A 16533-nucleotide genomic window follows, 5' to 3' on the forward strand; every position below is an offset into this window, starting at 1 on the left:
AAGGATTTTGTTAAGATGTCCGCTGTTATTTTGTCGGTTTAGGGACGTTTTGAATTGAAACATTCACATATTTTGTCTTGTTCCAAATGAAGTAAAGTTTCAACTCGATGTGTTTGCACCTCTTCTACATTACTGAGTTTAGTTTCGGAAAATCTGATACAACTATGGTTGTCTTCTGCCTCTGCTATTGATATTTGATAATTCTGTTGGATGCAAAAATTCTCAAACATTTAGTTCAAGTACAGTGCATTTTGAACTTCTTCTGCCACGCCCTGGTATTCGGCTTTTGATGAAAAACTAGAATCTTCTTGACACCCCAGCTGATTGCTACGCCACCTCAGTTAAGTTTGAAATAACACGTCATTGATTTTCCATCGATCACATCAACAGACCAGTGAGCATCACTTTCCCCCGCTAAATCATAGGTAGACTTATTTGTGTAAAATGCTTTAACTTTTGTAACTTGAAGATATCTAAAAAACCATTTACCATATAGCCAGTGTTTATTTGAAGGTGCATTCATGTGTCCGCGCCGAATATTACCTTCAAACACAGTTTCTGTCCTCATCTGTTTCGCCAGAAACAGCAGTGATTCAACCACGTTTCCGTAAATGTTCAAATCCATTTCTCTGTCTCCGTTCACTGTTGTCTAAAATTTCAAGTTCAAATCAGCAGGATTTTTCAAGGTTTGTGTTTGTATTGATTCAATTGAAATAACTCAAGCGTTGTTTCTATGTAGCGCTCTTGGTCGACTGTGACTTTGCCGTTTTCTCGTCTGATTCTGAGGCCCAGAAAACAATGTAGTCGTCCCTTTTGTTCCATATACAACTACGCTTCAAATGAATTTTTGACATCAGATATTTTTTTCATTCTTTTCGATGCTACTATGATGTCGTTAACCCAGGCCAAAATGATGGTGTAACCCAGTGTCTCGCTGTAAAAAAATCGCAAATGCGAACAAGCAATAATCGTTCCTGCTTCTGTTGAACCTCTGTCTCATCAGAAAGTCCGCCAACACCAAACCGTTTTTCAACGCAATAAAGTGTTTTACTGAATCAACCTACTAACTTCTCTAAATCTGATCGTCGCTTCATAAACTCTAGTGGCTGTTCCAGATACACCTTTTCCTCTAATGTTGAGTGCAAAAAAGCCGTCCTGACATCAAACTATTGCATCACACTAGCCTTGTTTTACTGGTAATTGAAGTAGAATCCTTAATGTTGTCTGACTTACAAATAGGCATAAAAATCTCAAAATGGACCAAATTCTTCAATTGTTTGATACCCTTCGCAACAAAGAGTGCTTTGTGTTTGTGGATTTGACTACTGTGTCCCAATTTTACTTTATAGATATATTTGACCAGTCTGATGTCTCAAAAACTCCATTGTCTTGGAGTGTACTTGCCTCAACCTTCATTGCCCATTATCACTGGTCCCAATCTTCACCTTGCTAGGCTTCATAGACTGTTTGAGTTATACAGAGTCACCCTCAGACTCAGCAAGACGGGTTCTGGCTTTTACATCAATAATGGAACTTTCTTTGCTCTTGTCTCTCGTTTGGGCTCAGCTCTCTTTCTCTCCGCTTGCTCAACTGCATTTTTTGGAGACAATTGTTTCTTCCTGCAAGAAACCTTCAGTGATACTCTCTTCTAGTGACTCTGAGCTTCTGAGTCTACCTCCTGTTGAATTAGGTTCTTTATCTAGTGTTGCATTCCCAACATCCTAGGCACTTGTTTGATGTGCTTTCTTGAGTTTTCACTCTCTCAGCGTCCAGCCACTCTTCTTGTTTTACAGTGGTGTATCCGGGCTCTCTTTGTTGCCAACGGCTTGATGACCTTCATATGTACACTAGATTCTCAGTTGCTGTGAACCCTCATCTAGTAGATCAGGCATCTCTGTGTTGTCAAGTACTGAGCACACTCCAACTTCCTTGATGACTACATCTCAAACTGCCATCACATTGCATGAGTGGGATAGGAACGTGATGTATCCATTGTAACCCTCAGTTTTACCTACAAACTTTCCTTCTGCCTTGGGTTAATGCTTGCAAACATCTCTGTTCCTCTTCCTCATAAAGAGTGTCCAACAAAAATTAGATATTTTACTAATTGAAAGCTCAATTTTTAAACCTGGCATAAGATCTCCTGAGCATCCGTCTCAAAAACATCCCTTCTCAAAATGAAGTTTCGGATCCTTGCTGCGTGGAGAATTGCCACTTCCCCATTAGACTGGGAAGTCCGGTGTCAGTCAGCAATCATCTTGCCATCTCCAGCGATGCCCTGTTAAACCTCTCAGCTAACGCGTTCTGTTGCTGCATCTTTGCTATCGCTTTCTTCTGTAGAATGGCTGCATCTTAACAGTTTGTCTTTAACTGCTATGAGAGAAATTACATCGAATTGTCTTGTCTCAGTTTTTTTCGCGTCCACTCGCTGAGAAAAGTTTTCATGCGGGTCAGTGCTTCACTCTTGGTCCTAAGCAAGTCCAGAGACACAATCTGCGTGTATTGGTCTGCTAGCACAATTCAGACTCTGCACTATGGTAGTGACTGAACTTTGAATGGTCCCATCGCGTCTGTTAACACCCTCTCCACTTTCTCTTCTCCCTTGGTATCGGTCACTCTTGGTGCTGAATTCTTTCTCCGATGCGCCTCGCTCTCCAAAGCGCCGGCATTACACACATCTACGATCTCCCCAGTGTCTCTGTTGAAACTCATCTTGAACTCTAGAACACTCTACGTCAATCAAAGCAATTTATTTCCTTGGGTTAGCTTTACCCGAGTTCCTTCCTCCAACTTCATGCTTGTGTTTCCGTTCTCGAAAGTGAGGCTATGTCCCCACTCCGCGCATCTTGAGACTGATAAGGGGTTTGAGGAGTAATGAGGCACACAAAATACTTTCTTGAATTCGCATTGGAATTTTCCTCTCTTTGGAAATTTTGATCATCCCACAGTCTCTGCCCACCGGTATAGAAACCTTTAAGTTCCATTTCTTGTTGAATGAGCAGAAAGTCCAGAAAAGCATCGATGTTTGTGACTATGTTGTCCGTACCACCACTTTCCACTAGCATGTCTGCTGTCTTCCACTTGGTAAGTGCCGCCCACAACTCTTCATATGATGTGGCCAATATTGGACCCATCGCCACTGACTCCATCTCATTGTCTATTACATGATCTGTCTGGGTGACCCCTCTCTCCTTACTTACTTCATTGCTCTGTCTCATTCCCCCTACAATTTTTTTCAAAGTTTCAAAGGATTCCCATTCACAAAACAGTTTCCTCTCAAAGTTCTGCAGCCATTTGTCTCAATTATGTGAAATTTATTGCCGGGGTAAAGTGTTCCTGTATAACAAAATTTTCATAACTCATTAGCAGACCATTGAAGACCAAAGCATTTGAGAGGACCTCTGAGGTCACTTCCCCTGCTTTTTTTAGCCTTGTTACCAGCTCCTGTCTTCTGATGAAGGAGCCGTTCAAATCCTGAAAAACCGTGAGCTGCAATCGAGTCAGCTGTGGCATCAAAGTTCCCACTTTCGCCGTTTCCTGACTCTAAAAACCTTTTTGTAAAATCTGCCAAGCATTTGCTTCATTCTCTAGCCGTCATCTCCCATACTGTAATGTCCCAGCAGCATGAGTGTTTTTTCATCTTGAGGTGGTGCCAGATGATACCACACATTGTTTCGTTGCTTTTTCATGTCTTCAACGTCCTGCTCACATCAATCCTTTAGCCACTTGTGGTTCTTCTTCTCATCATTTCTTGACCCATTGGCCAGTGGTGCAGGCTCTCTGGGTTGATGAAACAGAAGCTATACATCAAATTGTTTTCAATGACCTCAATAAAAAGTTAGTTCCGATCATTTTGAAAATCCAAAAAAGATGAAAATTAAGCTTGGTAAAGGTAGAAAAAGCCTCTCGGATTCAAAAGTCTTCAATCCAGCTGCGCCAGCTGGAAATTGTCTCCAGCAGTAAACAGAACTGAACATATTTGACAAAACACTAGTTTTTAAACGCTACTTGGATAGGGAATTTTGTGAGTTATTAAACAATAAAGACTCGGATACTAATACAAGTTTTTCTTATCTGTTTTTTATTAGTTTTTGAAACGAATAGTTCAAAACCGCCTGACTCAATTACATATCCACAGTGGACAGAAAATCAATGGTCCATGCCTACGAGGGGCAACCATACAGGATACCAAATAGATGTTGAGGCAGTATCCTTCTCCCAAATTACTGTGTAACTTGGGCAGCAGTATTCACCTAAAACATCCTAAAACCTCAAAGAGTTTGTCGCTGACATGAAAATGCATTTCATTCTATTAAATTACAAGTATAACTAGTAAATTTCATATCACCAAAGGGTTTTGCAATTTGTTTATCAGCAACAAAATAAATATGTTCAATGGTGCCTTTTGAAAGCTTTAAAGTACTTTTCTCTGGCCTATCTGTTTCCCAATTTAATTCGCCGTCACTCTAAAGTGTTCTGGAATGATGGTTTTCCATTTCTCGTTTTTGGAAATATTGCTTTTGCTTCTATATTCAATGTTATAACCTTTGTTGTTTTTAGTCCACAAATTTTAGCCGTCCTGAATACAATGGAGCATTATGCCCACTTTACACTATGCATTAGGCTCCTTGTAGTTGAAGGTATTTGGTGTTTTGTAGGCACAAATGAACACCATGTTAGTTGCAGTGGGCTTGCAAAGTCCAAAAACGTGAACAGCAAATATGTAAACGTTTCATGCGCAACCGGAGCGGACAAAATTGCAGTCGAAACAAACGTCGCTCCTGAAAAATGCATGCAAAGACCAGCGAACAGCTGAGCATGCAAGCAGACGCATACAAATTGTAAGTTTTCTGGGGAAACTTTCTTGTATGATGATTTACTGATGTACGTAGAAATCTTTTGTCAAATCGTGCATTGTAGGCCCATTTTTTTCTCCTACCCAGGCTGAGGTGCCAGACCCAAGATGGATATGTCCAGACAGGCCCAGACAGAAAGTGCCTTTGTCCAGACTGTCCCAGACTCAAAGTGCCGATGTCAAGACCGTCGTGCGTTCACCCGTGTTTCCAGACCGTGTAACTTTCAACGCACGACATCCCTTTCGTGCGTTCATTTCGGTCTGAACATATCCGGTTTTGGTCTGGGACCTCAGCCTGGGTAGGCAAAAACAAACCTTCATTGTCTTTGTGTCATACTCCTTCCCACTGCAAAAAACAGAAATTTCTGGCGATTGCGTTTTTAACTCCTATGGTTTTTCTTTTCCTCATTTAATCAGACCAAAACAATGAGTTTTTGAAAGAATCTTTTGCTTGAATTACAAATTTTCTATGCTTTTCAATGAAGTTACATCAACTAACACAAAATTCGTTAAATGCGACGTGAACAAGCCTGAACAAGAGCTCTGCCAAATTGACAGTCTATTACCAACAATGTGAAAACTGAAATGCCAATAAGCTTTAATCCGATGAATCAAAATACAAAGTTTTGTCAATGTAGGACGAAATAGGACACAAACTGTGCTTGAATTGTTGAATGAAAAACAACTCTGATCTGAACCGCCAATTTCGTACCCAACCAACCTGCTGTCGTTCTCTACCATATGTTCATTTTTCTTGTAATGAATAGCCAAGTCATCAGTGGAGTACTTATACGAACGCACGGAAGTCAAGTTCCCTTGGGTCTCTATGCTGACGAATGGAGACAACTCCTAACGGCAATTGGATCGTTCATGTTTCGGGATTAAGTTGTCGAGTTGCCGGTTGCCCGTCGCGTTATTGCCAAAACGTTTGCCAGGTGTCTGACTAATAAGCTTCAGTGAATTTCGGCGACGCTTTGCTGAAAAACGAATATTAAAATGCCTCTGATTAGACTTAACCATTCTCGGTAAAATTACACCGCACTATATAGGATAACAAGGTGGGACTTATCATGGTATATGTTAGCATTGATCATGCTTCATCCTAGATGAAAAAGAAGCTATACATCAAAAGGCTTTCAATTTTCCTAAGAGTCAGTTAGTTCTTGAAAATAACCGTAGAGCTTGAACACCTATCTTCAACGCCATATATGAGTCCAATAATTTAATCAGCACTCTATATGCGAATGGAACACAATTGCTTCTAAATAAGGCAAAACTCAAAGTAATCCACGAGAAATGCTGATATATGGTATTATGACTCTGCCTCTTATATTGATGCTTTCTCATGAAGATGTCCTACTGAAATTGCATGCATATGATGCCAAGGCTGCATGATTTTTCCGTCATCTTGTAACAAGTTTGATAGTTTCAAAAAGTCGTGTATGGATATTTAGTCAATTCCCCTAAATGTGAATTCATTGCAAAAACGCAATTAAGAGAAAGCGCCTAACCTCTCTTGCAACACAAAATGTAATTCTGCAGGAAGCGAGCGCGCGCATTAGGCTCAAATATTGGATCAGCTGCAGCCAAGGTTGGAAACCTCAACGATCGAACTTAAGATAAATTTGAAAATGTTCTACAGAAGAGGAGTCACCCGGGTCGAATGTCCTCCCAAAAATCCTCCCATTTTGTTGTAAGAGTGGGGGGAGGGGGGTATTTTGTCTACGGGTGCTAAATTGATGTAAGAGTGTGGGGTTAATTTGTTCAGAGGGGGTAAAATATGAAAGAGTTGGGCTGCAATGGGAGGATTTTTGAGGAATTACACTCCATGACAGAAATCGCCATGTAAGAGTGGGCTGCAGTGGGCTGCAATGGGAGGACTTCCGAGGAATTAACCCCCTGAATAAAATTGCCATGTAAGAGTGGGCAGCAATGGGCGGCAATGGGAGGACTTTGACTTTTCAGGAATTACCCCCCCCCCCCCACCACCTGACTAATATTGCAATTTAAGAATTGGCTGCAATGGGAGGACTTTTCGGGAATTACCCCACCCCCTGAATCAAATTGCCATGTACGAGTGGGCTGCAATGGGCTGCAATGGGATCTTTTTTGAGGAATTACCCCTTGACTAAAATTGCCATGTAAGAATGGGCTGCAATGGGCTGCAATGGAAGGACTTTTGAGGAATTAACCCCCTGACTAAAATTGCCATGTAAGAGTGGGCTGCCATGTAAGGGGTAGAATGAGGTAGGAGTTGGGCTGCCAAGGGGGGGGGGGGGGGTAAAATGGTTAAATGCGACGTGAACAAACCTGATTCAGAGCTCCGCTAAATTGACAGTCTATTGCCAACAATGTAAAAACTTAAATGCCAATTAGCTTTAATCCGGTGAATCAAAATACAAAATTTTGTCAATGAAGGACGAAATAGGACATAAACTGTGCTGGAATTGTTGAATGAAAAACAACTCTGATCTGAACCGCCAATTTCGTACCCAACCAACCTGCTGTCGTTCTCTACCATATGTTCCTTTTTCTTGTAATGAATAGCCAAGTCATCAGTGGAGTACTTATACGAACGCACGGAAGTCAAGTTGTCTTGGGCCTCTATGCTGACGAATGGAGACAACTCCTAACGGCACTTGGACAAACATCGTTTTGTGTTTCGGGATTTAGTTGTCGAGTTACCGGTTGCTTGTCGCGTTATTGCCAAAACGTTTGCCAAGTGTCTGACTAATAAGCTTCGGTGAATTTCTGAGACGCTTTGCTGAAAACGAATATTGAAATGTCCATGAGTAGACTTAACCATTCTCGCTAGAATTACACCGCGCACTATATAGGATAACAAGGTGGGACTTATAATGGTAAATGTTAGCATTGATCATGCTTCATCCAAGATGAAAGACAAGCTATACATCAAAAAGCTTTCAATTTTCTTAAGAGAGAGTTAGTTCTTGAAAAAACCGTAGAGCTTTAACACCTATCGTCAACGCCATATATAAGTCCAATAATTTAATGAGCACTCTATATGCGAACGGAACGCAATTGCTTCTAAATAAGGCAAAACTCAAAATAATCCACGAGAAGTGGTGATGTATGGTAATATGACTCTGCCTCTTATATTGATGCTTTATTGTGAAGATGTCCTACTAAAATTGCATGCAGTTGATGGCAATGCTGCATGATTTTTCCGTCATCATGTATCAAGTCTGACAGTTTCAAAAAGTTGTGTATGGATATTTAGTCAATTCCCCTAAATGTCAACTCATTGCAAAAACGCAATTAAGAGAGAAAGCGCCTGACCTCTTTTGCCACACAAAAGTTAACTTTGCAGGAAGTAAGCGCGCATTAGGCTCAAATATTGGATCAGCTGCAGCCAAGGTTGGAAACCTGAACGACTAAACTTAAGATAAATATGAAAATGTTCTACAGAAGAGGAGTGACCCGGGTCGAATGTCCTCCCTAAAATCATCCCATTTTGTTGTAAGAGTGGGGGGAGGGGGTATTTTGTCCATGGGGGTAAATTGATGTAAGAGTGTGGGGTTGATTTGTTCAGAGGGGGTAAAATGATGAAAGAGTTGGGCTGCAATGGGAGGATTTTTGAGGAAATACCCCCTTGACAGAAATCGCCGCGTAAGAGTGGGCTGCAATGGGAGGACTTTTGAGGATTTAACCCACTGAATAAAACTGCCATGTAAGAGTGGGCTGTAATGGGCCGCGATGGGATGTTTTTTGAGGAATTACCCCATGACTAAAAATTCCATGTAAGAGTGGCTGCAATGGGTTGCAATGGAAGGACTTTATAAGAATTACCCCCCTGACTAAAATTGTCATGTAAGAATGGGCTGCCATGTAAAGAGTAGAATGAGGTAAGAGTTGGGCTGTCAAGGGGGGTAAAATGGCTAAATGCAACGTGAACAAACCTGATTCAGAGCTCCGTCAAATTGACAGTCTAATGCCAACAATGTAAAAACTGAAATGCCAATAAGCTTTAATCCGGTGAATCAAAATACAAATTTTCGTTACTGAAGGACGAAATAGGACACAAACTGTGCTTGAATGGTTGAATGGAAATCAACTCTGATCTGAACAACCAATTTCGTGCCTAACCAACCCGCTGTCGTTCTCTACCATATGTTCTTTTTTCTTGAAATGAATAGCCCAGCCATCAGAGGAGTACTTATACAAACGCAAGGAAATCAAGTTCTCTTGGGTGTCAATGCTGACGAATGGAGACAACTCCTATCGGCACTTGGACAAACATCGTTTATGTTTCCGGACTAAGTTGTCGCGTTGTCGGTTGCACGTCGCCCTATTGCCAAAACGTTTGCCAGGTGTCTGACTAATAACCTTCGGTGAATTTCTGAGACGCTTTGCAGAAAACAAATATTAAAAAGTCCATGAGTAGACTTAATCATTCTGGGTAGAATTACACCGCGCACTATTTAGGATAACAAAGTGGGACTTATAATGGTATATGTTAGCATTGATCATGCTTCATCCAAGACGAAAAACAAGATATGTATCGAAAAGCTTTCAATTTTATTAAGAGAGAGTTAGTTTTTGAAAAAAACCGTAGAGCTTGAACACCTATCGTCAACCCCATATACGAGCACTCCATACGCGAATGGAACGCAAATGCTTCTAAATAAGGCAAAACTCAAAGTAATCCACGAGAAGTGGTGATGTATGGTAATAGGACTCTGCCTCTTATATTGAAGCTTTATTATGAAAATGTCCTACTAAAATTGCATGCAGTTGATGGCAATGCTGCATGATTATTCCGTCATCTGGTAACAAGTTTGATAGTTTCAAAAACTTGTGTCTGGATATTTAGTCAATTCCTTTAAATGTGAAATCATTGCAAAAACGCAATTAAGAGAGAAAGCGACTAACCTCTGTTGCAACACAAAATATAATTTTACAGGAAGCAAGCGCGCATTAGGCTCAAATATTGGATCAGCTGCAGCCAAAGTTAGAAACCTAAACGACTGAACTTAAGATAAATATGAAAAGGTTCTATAGAAGAGGAGTCACCCGGGTCGAATTTCCTCCCTAAAATCCTCCCATTTTGGTGTTAGAGTGGGGGGGTACTTTGTCTGCGGGGGCTAAATTGATGAAAGATTGTGGGTTAATTTGTTCAGAGGGGGTAAAATGATGAAAGAGTTGGGCTGCAATGGGTGGATTTTTGAGGAATTACACCCCTGACGAAAATTGCCATTTAAGAGTGGGCTGCAATGGGAGGACTTTTCGGGAATTACCCCTACCCCTCACTCAAATTTCTATGTAAGAGTGGGCTGCAATGGGCTGCAATGGGAGGTTTTTTGAAGAATTACCCCTTGACTAAAATTGCCATGTAAGAGTTGGGCTGCAATGGGAGGATTTTTGAGGAAATACCCCCCTTGACAGAAATCGCCACGTAAGAGTGGGCTGCAATGGGAGGACTTTTGAGGATTTAACCCCCTGAATAAAACTGCCATGTAAGAGTGGGCTGTAATGAGCCGCGATGGGATGTTTTTTGAGGAATTACCCCCTGACTAAAAATTCCATGTAAGAGTGGCTGCAATGGGTTGCAATGGAAGGAGTTTATAAGAATTACCCCCCTGACTAAAATTGCCATGTAAGGATGGGCTGCCATGTAGAGTAGAATGAGGTAAGAGTTGGGCTGTCAAGGGGGGGTAAAATGGCTAAATGCAACGTGAACAAACCTGATTCAGAGCTCCGCCAAATTGACAGTCTAATGCCAACAATGTAAAAACTGAAATGCCAATAAGCTTTAATCCGGTGAATCAAAATACAAATTTTCGTCACTGAAGGACGAAATAGGACACAAACTGTGCTTGAATTGTTGAATGGAAATCAACTCTGATCTGAACATCCAATTTCGTGCCCAACCAACCCGCTGTCGTTCTCTACCATATGTTCTTTTTTCTTGAAATGAATAGCCCAGCCATCAGAGGAGTACTTATACAAACGCAAGGAAATCAAGTTCTCTTGGGTGTCAATGCTGACGAATGGAGACAACTCCTATCGGCACTTGGACAAACATCGTTTATGTTTCCGGACTAAGTTGTCGCGTTGTCGGTTGCACGTCGCCCTATTGCCAAAACGTTTGCCAGGTGTCTGACTAATAACCTTCATTGAATTTCTGAGACGCTTTGCAGAAAACAAATAATAAAAAGTCCATGAGTAGACTTAATCATTCTGGGTAGAAATACACCGCGCACTATTTAGGATAACAAAGTGGGACTTTTAATGGTATATGTTAGCATTGATCATGCTTCATCCAAGACGAAAAACAAGCTATGTATCAAAAAGCTTTCAATTTTATTAAGAGAGAGTTAATTCTTGAAAAAACCGTAGAGCTTGAACACCTATCGTCAACCCCATATATGAGCACTCCATACGCGAATGGAACGCAATTGCTTCTAAATAAGGCAAAACTCAAAGTAATCCACGAGAAGTGGTGATGTATGGTAATAGGACTCTGCCTCTTATATTGAAGCTTTATCATGAAAATGTCCTACTAAAATTGCATGCAGTTGATGGCAATGCTGCATGATTATTCCGTCATCTGGTAACAAGTTTGATAGTTTCAAAAACTTGTGTCTGGATATTTAGTCAATTCCTCTAAATGTGAAATCATTGCAAAAACGCAATTAAGAGAGAAAGCGACTAACCTCTCTTGCAACACAAAATATAATTTTAGAGGAAGCAAGCGCGCATTAGGCTCAAATATTGGATCAGCTGCAGCCAAAGTTAGAAACCTAAACGACTGAACTTAAGATAAATATGAAAAGGTTCTATAGAAGAGGAGTCACCCGGGTCGAATTTCCTCCCTAAAATCCTCCCATTTTGGTGTTAGAGTGGGGGGGTACTTTGTCTGCGGGGGCTAAATTGATGAAAGATTGTGGGTTAATTTGTTCAGAGGGGGTAAAATGATGAAAGAGTTGGGCTGCAATGGGTGGATTTTTGAGGAATTACACCCCTGACGAAAATTGCCATTTAAGAGTGGGCTGCAATGGGAGGACTTTTCGGGAATTACCCCTACCCCTCACTCAAATTTCTATGTAAGAGTGGGCTGCAATGGGAGGTTTTTTGAAGAATTACCCCTTGACTAAAATTGCCATGTAAGAGTTGGCTGCAAGGGGCTGCAATGGGAGGACTTTTTAGGAAATACCCCCATGACTAAAATTGCCATGTGAGAGTGGGCTGCTATGTAAGGGGCAGAATGAAGTAAAAGTTGGGCTGCCAAGGGGGGTAAAATAGTGTAAGAGTGAGGGAGTATTTTGTGCAGAGGGGGTAAAATGAGGTAAGAGTTGGGCTGCCAAGGGGGGAAAAATGGTGTAAGATTGAGGGGGTAGTTTATCAGAGGGGGTAAAATGATGTAAGAGTTGGGCTGCCAAGCGGGATAAAAAGGTGTAAGGGTGATGGGATAATTTTTGCAGAGGGGGTAAAATGATGTAAGTGTTGGGCTGCCAAGGGGGGTAAAATGGTGTAAGAGTGAGGGGGTAATTTGTTCACAGGGGGTAAAATGATGTAAGAGTTGGGCTGCCAAGGGTGTAAAATGGCGTAAGAATGAGGGGGTAATTTGTTCAGAGGTGGTAAAATGATGTAAGAAATGGGCTGCCAAGGAGGTAAAATGACGTAAGAGTGGGGCTGCAATCGGAGGATTTTTTAGGAAAATGCAGATCAAAACTCTTACGTCTTTTTGGGCTGCTTTGAGCTTCCAAGGGGGTAAAATGGTATAAGAGTAAGGGGGTAAAAGACAAATTAACCCCCGACTCTTACATATTTTTTGGTCTGTCAAGGGGGGCAAAACGATGTGAGAGTTCGAGGGTAATGGAAAAATTACTCCTGAACACTTACATCGGTTTATCCCCCTCGACAGACCAAAAAAGTTAATTTGTATTTTACCCCCTCACTCTTGTACCAATTTACCCACGTTGGAAGACCGAAGCAGCCCAAAAAGACGTAAGAGTTTCGAGCTGCATTTTCCTAAAGAAATCCTCCCATTGCAGCCCCGCTCTTACTTCATTTTGGGCGGAAAAAATCAACCCGGGCATTTTGTCAGATCCTCCGCTCAGAGTGATTAGAATTGGTTAACCGAAGCTGTTAAAAACTATGAGCTTTAGGTTTACTTAACCCGGAAACATCTGGTTGGATCGGAAAAAATGAATACATTGTATTAGAGGAACTCGCCATCAAGGCGGAAATAATACTCTACAGGACTAATGAAGAGAGCGTGGTAGAACATGAGTATTACCTTGTGTCACAGACATGTTTTTCACAGTCTTTTTTATTTTTTTTGTAACACATCAGAACACAAAAATTGACATGCTTGTAAAATAAGGAAAAACACAGTTCAAAAATTTTACGAATACGAAGAGCAATAAAAATGGATTGTTTTCAAGAGCAAACCAGATTTTAAAAAAACAAAAAAGGCATCCTTAATTAAGATGGGAGTAATCACAGAGTTTTATCTTGACTCAATACTTCAAGGAATGTTTTTTCTTGACCGGATTTGTTAAGCAGGTAAACCTGTAATCAGTTAGTTCAACTAACAAGGAACCATGCAGTTAAGAATGACCATGAGATAATTCCAGAGCAATTAGAGTATTTGATAACAATTAACCCAAGACAATTTAACCATTGATATGACCACAACCGACGACCATAACTAAATTTTTAACTCATAAAAATGAGCTGCCTTTCTCTTAAGATATAATTCCTTCATCTTTGCATCTGTAACAATTTTTCTTATTAAATTTACCTTTCAAATTAATTTGATTTAACTCTGTTACAACCCGATGAATATTTCTTTTTCGCAAACTTAATAATGACTCGATTTTCAAAGACTTTTTCAGCTCACACTCGAGAAGTGAATCGCTTCAGAAATCCCGCAACCAAAACCGTAAGAGCATAAAGTTCTTGGATATAAAACTGGCGACAGAGATTTATAATCAACGAAAAGTTTCAAAATCTTTACAAAAATTGTCGTTAGGAAGGCAAACAAGATAAGCACTTTATATTGAGAAAAAAACCGAGACTTGAATAACAATTCGAAAATCAACAAGATATGAGATAACAAATCAGAGTTCAAAACAGCTCTTCATTGTTCATGCGTGCGTTACTCGTACCATATTTCTGTAATTATCAGTTTCTCGGCAGACCTCCTAGTGAGAAGTTGCTCGCGTTTAGCTATATTTTGCTCGTTTGTCGAAAAAAAGTACAGTGCGGGAAAAAAATATAACTTGTGAAGTGAGTAGAAATATCAAAATTACACAGTTGTTGTTGTTGTTAATAAATTAAAGTGGGCACCATTCTTGTTCGTTTTGTTCGTCGTTTCAATCGTAAAAAAATTCTGAGCTGCTGAGTACGAAAGGCGATAAAAGAACCAAAACAAGAAAACTTCAGAATAATTGTGCTGTAAACTAAATTTAAAATTGTTTTACTTAATCATTTGACATTAATAAAACGCAATAATATTGGAAAATAAATGCACATAGTTTTTTCAAAAGCAATAAGAGCATACAACGAACTAAAATTTAGAAAAAAAGACATATAGGAGTTCAGTTGAATGTAGTTCAAAATTTATAACAACCTAGGTGGGACAGTCATCAAAAATAATATTGTATAAAAAAAAACTTTTTTAAAAATTAATAAAATCTTCAACCATATAACCATAAAACTTATCATTTAATATAAATTTTCAAAATAAGAGTGAAGAGTCTTTTGTGAGGATCAACTATTTGAATATTTCAGAGAAACTAGTCTTTTAAACAACAGAAAAAGTCTTAGAACGAGTGCAATTCAGGCAAGGGAAATTTAAAATAGCAAGGGACGCACTTTGAGCTACTACTAGAATTATAAAAATGGTAAAGAACAGAAGAAGGTCCAGCACGTCAACTTGATGAACGGCCGCTACAATTTGCGCTTAGAATACAAAAATCTACAAAAGAGTTCTATCGCTCTTTACCGCAAGCTGCACGAAAAATTTAAGACAAATGCTTTAAAGATTTTTGAGAAGCCTTTAGCGAAACACCTTTCGTTTTCCGTGCGCAACTAGCTTGCCGCGTGCAGCAACCAAGAGAAAAACAGACATGTTTTCCTGCATATTTAAAGCAGATGGCTTTGAAGACTTATCCAGCTGAGTCGCAAGATTTTAAAGATCGTCTGGTTTTGAGAAGATTGTTAGAACGAGTCAACCATATTCAGTGACGTTAGATCTCAGGAAGCAAATCGGCGACAAGGATATGAAAATCCAAAAAGTTTTGGAACAAGCGTTGCATCTGAAAGCTGTTACCAGGAAAGAAGAGAAAGAGCAAAAACCAAACACTGCGGTTATTAGGCGGGCTGAAAAGTAGGATTAAGTGGAGGCCGTCACCTTGCTGATGAATCCATTCTCAGTAGATGACACACAACATGAAATTTTCCAAAATCAACTGAGTGAACGAAGCAGTTCTCGGGGTCCGTTGGGTGACAAAAGACGTGATAGGGAAAAGCAACAAGATCGCGGGGTCAGCGATAGGGGTAGTTTTCCAACGCCAAGATATAGCCTCATAGACAGATCTTTCTCAAGAGATGAACTGTCTAGGGGACACGACAGGCATGGTTTCAAGTGAATAGCCAGTAAACAAGAAATACAAATATCGAAAAATTTTTCAAATTGCTTCCAATTTGGAAGTTCCCAGCACTTTAAACGAAACTGTCCTTTCAATAATAAAACCGCTGAGAACTTTAGCGTCTTTTGTGTAAGTTCTATCCATGTCTAAACGCAAAATTACAGTTTTCATGGGAACAGATGCGTTTGATTCGTAGAAAGGTGATGTAGTATGTCGCTTTTGAGCTGGTCCACATATGAAAAACTATAAAAACCGGGAGCTCTGCAAACATACACAAAACGAGAGATACCAACCTATAACTCAGCAGTGAAAGTACAATTAGAGTCGAAACTAACTGAGGTTGAACAACATTCTGTTAAAACGGCAGAAGTTAATATAAAGTCAATTTGAATCTTAAATACCGCTTGCAACAGAGACAATTTTGTAAGAGAAAACAATTATATACAGAGTAAAAGTGAATGTCTGATGAGAATAAGGGTAGCTGATGAAAACGAAGTAAGAATTCCGGAAATGGAAGGATAAGTGGAAGCCATTGAAGATTTCTAATTGCAGACTGGCTTGCTTATAGCCGCCTGTATTGTATCAAGGAAAGATGACTCTATTTTGATAAAATTGTTAAATCTATGGGACGCATCAATGACAGAGACCGTGTATACGAGACAAAGAAGGAAACTATTTCGAAAGCAAAAAAATTTTAGTCGTGAATGAAATTTTCAAAAATCAAATTAAACCAATTCGTTGGAAATATTTCAATTGGGAAAACATGCAAATTCTGAAAAATCCAATCTGAATAATCAGCAGAAAAAAGAAGTACAAAAATTGTCCATGAGAGATCAACAAGTGTTCTCCCAAAACTGGAATTACTTAAGATAATGTGACAAAATCAAACACAAAATTAAACGCAACAATTGTGCAACTCCTTTCAGAAGATTTTTTGCAGTATGAGCTTTGATAAACAAAAAAAAAGAAATTTCGAAGGTTCGGAGGTTGCAAAGCTAACAGAACAAACCAATTTGTATTGGGCTGCACAATCAATATTGGTGAAAAAGAAAGCTG

The 16533-nt window shown here is 39.8% G+C and overlaps 1 protein-coding gene across 3 annotated transcripts in view; it reads left to right on the plus strand.

The window, feature by feature from the left end:
* The window catches only part of LOC142339618 (ADP-ribosylation factor-like protein 5B), a 463878-nt gene that overhangs the window by 419120 nt on the left and 28225 nt on the right, over positions 1 to 16533 (plus strand). The window contains exon 1 of one of the 3 annotated variants that reach the window (XM_075389798.1): positions 13612 to 13621. The exons of the other annotated variants lie outside the window; for them this stretch is intronic. The gene's annotated coding sequence lies outside the window, so the exon portion shown is untranslated. Of the gene's footprint in view, positions 1 to 13611; positions 13622 to 16533 lie in introns of those variants that run through there. 3 annotated transcript variants of the gene reach the window in all.

The sequence above is a fragment of the Convolutriloba macropyga genome, chromosome 1, assembly GCF_964194025.1.
Source record: "Convolutriloba macropyga chromosome 1, txConMacr16.3, whole genome shotgun sequence".
Classification (NCBI taxonomy): Eukaryota; Metazoa; Xenacoelomorpha; order Acoela; family Convolutidae; genus Convolutriloba; species Convolutriloba macropyga.